A 5,000-nucleotide genomic window follows, 5' to 3' on the forward strand; every position below is an offset into this window, starting at 1 on the left:
CTCTCTCTCTCTCTCTCTCTCTCTCTCTCTCTCGTGTCAAAATGAAAACAGCTTCCAGCCCCTTTCATGAAGGACTACTTGTGCATATTGCAAGATTTCAGTTTCTAAGTGAATGAGCAAAAGAGCAGACAGCACCTGGTATTCCCAGGCGGTCTCCCATCCAAGTACTAACCAGGCCCGACCCTGCTTAGCTTCCGAGATCAGACGTGATCGGGCGTTGCCAGGCTGGTATGGCCGTACCAAATAAGTTGACAACCAAAGGCTACTTATCCATATACAGATTTAGCAATTGACAATGCAAGGTAGTCTCTCTCTCTCTCTCTCTCGTGTCAAAATGAAAACAGCTTCCAGCCCCTTTCATGAAGGACTACTTGTGCATATTGCAAGATTTCAGTTTCTAAGTGAATGAGCAAAAGAGCATACAGCACCTGGTATTCCCAGGCGGTCTCCCATCCAAGTACTAACCAGGCCCGACCCTGCTTAGCTTCCGATATCAGACGAGATAGGGCGTTGCCAGGCTGGTATGGCCGTACGAAATAAGTTGACAACCATAGGCTACTTATCCATATAAAGATTTAGCAATTGACAATGCAAGGTGGTCTCTCTCTCTCTCTCTCGTGTCAAAATGAAAACAGCTTCCAGCCCCTTTCATGAAGGACTACTTGTGCATATTGCAAGATTTCAGTTTCTAAGTGAATGAGCAAAAGAGCATACAGCACCTGGTATTCCCAGGCGGTCTCCCATCCAAGTACTAACCAGGCCCGACCCTGCTTAGCTTCCGAGATCAGACGAGATCGGGCGTTGCCAGGCTGGTATGGCCGTACGAAATAAGTTGACAACCATAGGCTACTTATCCATATACAGATTTAGCAATTGACAATGCAAGGTAGTCTCTCTCTCTCTCTCTCTCTCTCTCTCTCTCTCTCTCTCTCTCTCTCGTGTCAAAATGAAAACAGCTTCCAGCCCCTTTCATGAAGGACTACTTGTGCATATTGCAAGATGTCAGTTTCTAAGTGAATGAGCAAAAGAGCAGACAGCACCTGGTATTCCCAGGCGGTCTCCCATCCAAGTACTAACCAGGCCCGACCCTGCTTAGCTTCCGAGATCAGACGAGATCGGGCGTTGCCAGGCTGGTATGGCCGTACCAAATAAGTTGACAACCATAGGCTACTTATCCATATAAAGATTTAGCAATTGACAATGCAAGGTGGTCTCTCTCTCTCTCTCTCGTGTCAAAATGAAAACAGCTTCCAGCCCCTTTCATGAAGGACTACTTGTGCATATTGCAAGATGTCAGTTTCTAAGTGAATGAGCAAAAGAGCATACAGCACCTGGTATTCCCAGGCGGTCTCCCATCCAAGTACTAACCAGGCCCGACCCTGCTTAGCTTCCGAGATCAGACGAGATCGGGCGTTGCCAGGCTGGTATGGCCGTACAAAATAAGTTGACAACCATAGGCTACTTATCCATATACAGATTTAGCAATTGACAATGCAAGGTAGTCTCTCTCTCTCTCTCTCTCTCTCTCTCGTGTCAAAATGAAAACAGCTTCCAGCCCCTTTCATGAAGGACTACTTGTGCATATTGCAAGATGTCAGTTTCTAAGTGAATGAGCAAAAGAGCATACAGCACCTGGTATTCCCAGGCGGTCTCCCATCCAAGTACTAACCAGGCCCGACCCTGCTTAGCTTCCGAGATCAGACGAGATAGGGCGTTGCCAGGCTGGTATGGCCGTACGAAATAAGTTGACAACCATAGGCTACTTATCCATATACAGATTTAGCAATTGACAATGCAAGGTAGTCTCTCTCTCTCTCTCGTGTCAAAATGAAAACAGCTTCCAGCCCCTTTCATGAAGGACTACTTGTGCATATTGCAAGATTTCAGTTTCTAAGTGAATGAGCAAAAGAGCATACAGCACCTGGTATTCCCAGGCGGTCTCCCATCCAAGTACTAACCAGGCCCGACCCTGCTTAGCTTCCGAGATCAGGCGTTGCCAGGCTGGTATGGCCGTACGAAATAAGTTGACAACCATAGGCTACTTATCCATATACAGATTTAGCAATTGACAATGCAAGGTAGTCTCTCTCTCTCTCTCTCTCTCTCTCTCTCGTGTCAAAATGAAAACAGCTTCCAGCCCCTTTCATGAAGGACTACTTGTGCATATTGCAAGATGTCAGTTTCTAAGTGAATGAGCAAAAGAGCATACAGCACCTGGTATTCCCAGGCGGTCTCCCATCCAAGTACTAACCAGGCCCGACCCTGCTTAGCTTCCGAGATCAGACGAGATCGGGCGTTGCCAGGCTGATATGGCCGTACGAAATAAGTTGACAACCATAGGCTACTTATCCATATACAGATTTAGCAATTGACAATGCAAGGTAGTCTCTCTCTCTCTCTCGTGTCAAAATGAAAACAGCTTCCAGCCCCTTTCATGAAGGACTACTTGTGCATATTGCAAGATTTCAGTTTCTAAGTGAATGAGCAAAAGAGCATACAGCACCTGGTATTCCCAGGCGGTCTCCCATCCAAGTACTAACCAGGCCCGACCCTGCTTAGCTTCCGAGATCAGACGAGATCGGGCGTTGCCAGGCTGGTATGGCCGTACGAAATAAGTTGACAACCATAGGCTACTTATCCATATACAGATTTAGCAATTGACAATGCAAGGTAGTCTCTCTCTCTCTCTCTCTCTCTCTCTCTCTCTCTCTCTCGTGTCAAAATGAAAACAGCTTCCAGCCCCTTTCATGAAGGACTACTTGTGCATATTGCAAGATTTCAGTTTCTAAGTGAATGAGCAAAAGAGCAGACAGCACCTGGTATTCCCAGGCGGTCTCCCATCCAAGTACTAACCAGGCCCGACCCTGCTTAGCTTCCGAGATCAGACGAGATCGGGCGTTGCCAGGCTGGTATGGCCGTACCAAATAAGTTGACAACCAAAGGCTACTTATCCATATACAGATTTAGCAATTGACAATGCAAGGTAGTCTCTCTCTCTCTCTCTCTCGTGTCAAAATGAAAACAGCTTCCAGCCCCTTTCATGAAGGACTACTTGTGCATATTGCAAGATTTCAGTTTCTAAGTGAATGAGCAAAAGAGCATACAGCACCTGGTATTCCAAGGCGGTCTCCCATCCAAGTACTAACCAGGCCCGACCCTGCTTAGCTTCCGAGATCAGACGAGATAGGGCGTTGCCAGGCTGGTATGGCCGTACGAAATAAGTTGACAACCATAGGCTACTTATCCATATACATATTTAGCAATTGACAATGCAAGGTAGTCTCTCTCTCTCTCTCGTGTCAAAATGAAAACAGCTTCCAGCCCCTTTCATGAAGGACTACTTGTGCATATTGCAAGATTTCAGTTTCTAAGTGAATGAGCAAAAGAGCATACAGCACCTGGTATTCCCAGGCGGTCTCCCATCCAAGTACTAACCAGGCCCGACCCTGCTTAGCTTCCGAGATCAGACGAGATCGGGCGTTGCCAGGCTGGTATGGCCGTACGAAATAAGTTGACAACCATAGGCTACTTATCCATATACAGATTTAGCAATTGACAATGCAAGGTAGTCTCTCTCTCTCTCTCTCTCTCTCTCTCTCTCTCTCTCTCTCTCTCTCTCGTGTCAAAATGAAAACAGCTTCCAGCCCCTTTCATGAAGGACTACTTGTGCATATTGCAAGATTTCAGTTTCTAAGTGAATGAGCAAAAGAGCAGACAGCACCTGGTATTCCCAGGCGGTCTCCCATCCAAGTACTAACCAGGCCCGACCCTGCTTAGCTTCCGAGATCAGACGAGATCGGGCGTTGCCAGGCTGGTATGGCCGTACCAAATAAGTTGACAACCATAGGCTACTTATCCATATAAAGATTTAGCAATTGACAATGCAAGGTGGTCTCTCTCTCTCTCTCTCGTGTCAAAATGAAAACAGCTTCCAGCCCCTTTCATGAAGGACTACTTGTGCATATTGCAAGATGTCAGTTTCTAAGTGAATGAGCAAAAGAGCATACAGCACCTGGTATTCCCAGGCGGTCTCCCATCCAAGTACTAACCAGGCCCGACCCTGCTTAGCTTCCGAGATCAGACGAGATCGGGCGTTGCCAGGCTGGTATGGCCGTACAAAATAAGTTGACAACCATAGGCTACTTATCCATATACAGATTTAGCAATTGACAATGCAAGGTAGTCTCTCTCTCTCTCTCTCTCGTGTCAAAATGAAAACAGCTTCCAGCCCCTTTCATGAAGGACTACTTGTGCATATTGCAAGATTTCAGTTTCTAAGTGAATGAGCAAAAGAGCATACAGCACCTGGTATTCCCAGGCGGTCTCCCATCCAAGTACTAACCAGGCCCGACCCTGCTTAGCTTCCGATATCAGACGAGATAGGGCGTTGCCAGGCTGGTATGGCCGTACGAAATAAGTTGACAACCATAGGCTACTTATCCATATAAAGATTTAGCAATTGACAATGCAAGGTGGTCTCTCTCTCTCTCTCTCGTGTCAAAATGAAAACAGCTTCCAGCCCCTTTCATGAAGGACTACTTGTGCATATTGCAAGATTTCAGTTTCTAAGTGAATGAGCAAAAGAGCATACAGCACCTGGTATTCCCAGGCGGTCTCCCATCCAAGTACTAACCAGGCCCGACCCTGCTTAGCTTCCGAGATCAGACGAGATCGGGCGTTGCCAGGCTGGTATGGCCGTACCAAATAAGTTGACAACCAAAGGCTACTTATCCATATACAGATTTAGCAATTGACAATGCAAGGTAGTCTCTCTCTCTCTCTCGTGTCAAAATGAAAACAGCTTCCAGCCCCTTTCATGAAGGACTACTTGTGCATATTGCAAGATGTCAGTTTCTAAGTGAATGAGCAAAAGAGCATACAGCACCTGGTATTCCCAGGCGGTCTCCCATCCAAGTACTAACCAGGCCCGACCCTGCTTAGCTTCCGAGATCAGACGAGATCGGGCGTTGCCAGGCTGGTATGGCCGTACGAAATAAGTT

The 5,000-nt window shown here is 46.9% G+C and overlaps 8 non-coding genes and 9 pseudogenes across 8 annotated transcripts; all 17 read right to left on the reverse strand.

Annotated features, from left to right (window-relative positions):
- Nucleotides 1-123: 123 nt before the first annotated feature.
- On the reverse strand, nt 124-242 carry LOC146229204 (5S ribosomal RNA; annotated as a pseudogene).
- A 174-nt stretch (nt 243-416) lies between these two features.
- LOC146229205 (5S ribosomal RNA) lies at nt 417-535 on the reverse strand (annotated as a pseudogene).
- Nucleotides 536-707: 172 nt separating this feature from the next.
- Nucleotides 708-826, reverse strand: LOC146229206 (5S ribosomal RNA). Its single transcript, XR_014743036.1, has one exon. It is a non-coding gene; the product is annotated as a 5S ribosomal RNA (ribosomal RNA).
- A 202-nt stretch (nt 827-1,028) lies between these two features.
- On the reverse strand, nt 1,029-1,147 carry LOC146229207 (5S ribosomal RNA; annotated as a pseudogene).
- A 172-nt stretch (nt 1,148-1,319) lies between these two features.
- LOC146229208 (5S ribosomal RNA) lies at nt 1,320-1,438 on the reverse strand. The gene has a single exon (XR_014745303.1). It is a non-coding gene; the product is annotated as a 5S ribosomal RNA (ribosomal RNA).
- Nucleotides 1,439-1,620: 182 nt separating this feature from the next.
- On the reverse strand, nt 1,621-1,739 carry LOC146229209 (5S ribosomal RNA; annotated as a pseudogene).
- Nucleotides 1,740-1,909: 170 nt separating this feature from the next.
- On the reverse strand, nt 1,910-2,018 carry LOC146229210 (5S ribosomal RNA; annotated as a pseudogene).
- Nucleotides 2,019-2,202: 184 nt separating this feature from the next.
- Nucleotides 2,203-2,321, reverse strand: LOC146229211 (5S ribosomal RNA). The gene has a single exon (XR_014745600.1). It is a non-coding gene; the product is annotated as a 5S ribosomal RNA (ribosomal RNA).
- A 170-nt stretch (nt 2,322-2,491) lies between these two features.
- Nucleotides 2,492-2,610, reverse strand: LOC146229212 (5S ribosomal RNA). The gene has a single exon (XR_014743037.1). It is a non-coding gene; the product is annotated as a 5S ribosomal RNA (ribosomal RNA).
- Nucleotides 2,611-2,804: 194 nt separating this feature from the next.
- Nucleotides 2,805-2,923, reverse strand: LOC146229213 (5S ribosomal RNA; annotated as a pseudogene).
- A 174-nt stretch (nt 2,924-3,097) lies between these two features.
- On the reverse strand, nt 3,098-3,216 carry LOC146229214 (5S ribosomal RNA; annotated as a pseudogene).
- Nucleotides 3,217-3,386: 170 nt separating this feature from the next.
- Nucleotides 3,387-3,505, reverse strand: LOC146229215 (5S ribosomal RNA). Its single transcript, XR_014743038.1, has one exon. It is a non-coding gene; the product is annotated as a 5S ribosomal RNA (ribosomal RNA).
- Nucleotides 3,506-3,709: 204 nt separating this feature from the next.
- Nucleotides 3,710-3,828, reverse strand: LOC146229216 (5S ribosomal RNA; annotated as a pseudogene).
- Nucleotides 3,829-4,000: 172 nt separating this feature from the next.
- LOC146229217 (5S ribosomal RNA) lies at nt 4,001-4,119 on the reverse strand. Its single transcript, XR_014745304.1, has one exon. It is a non-coding gene; the product is annotated as a 5S ribosomal RNA (ribosomal RNA).
- Nucleotides 4,120-4,293: 174 nt separating this feature from the next.
- LOC146229218 (5S ribosomal RNA) lies at nt 4,294-4,412 on the reverse strand (annotated as a pseudogene).
- A 172-nt stretch (nt 4,413-4,584) lies between these two features.
- Nucleotides 4,585-4,703, reverse strand: LOC146229219 (5S ribosomal RNA). The gene has a single exon (XR_014746148.1). It is a non-coding gene; the product is annotated as a 5S ribosomal RNA (ribosomal RNA).
- Nucleotides 4,704-4,873: 170 nt separating this feature from the next.
- On the reverse strand, nt 4,874-4,992 carry LOC146229220 (5S ribosomal RNA). Its single transcript, XR_014743039.1, has one exon. It is a non-coding gene; the product is annotated as a 5S ribosomal RNA (ribosomal RNA).
- Nucleotides 4,993-5,000: the final 8 nt, after the last annotated feature.

This window comes from Hypomesus nipponensis, chromosome 24, assembly GCF_054491055.1.
Source record: "Hypomesus nipponensis isolate SF chromosome 24, ASM5449105v1, whole genome shotgun sequence".
Lineage (NCBI taxonomy): Eukaryota > Metazoa > Chordata > Actinopteri > Osmeriformes > Osmeridae > Hypomesus > Hypomesus nipponensis.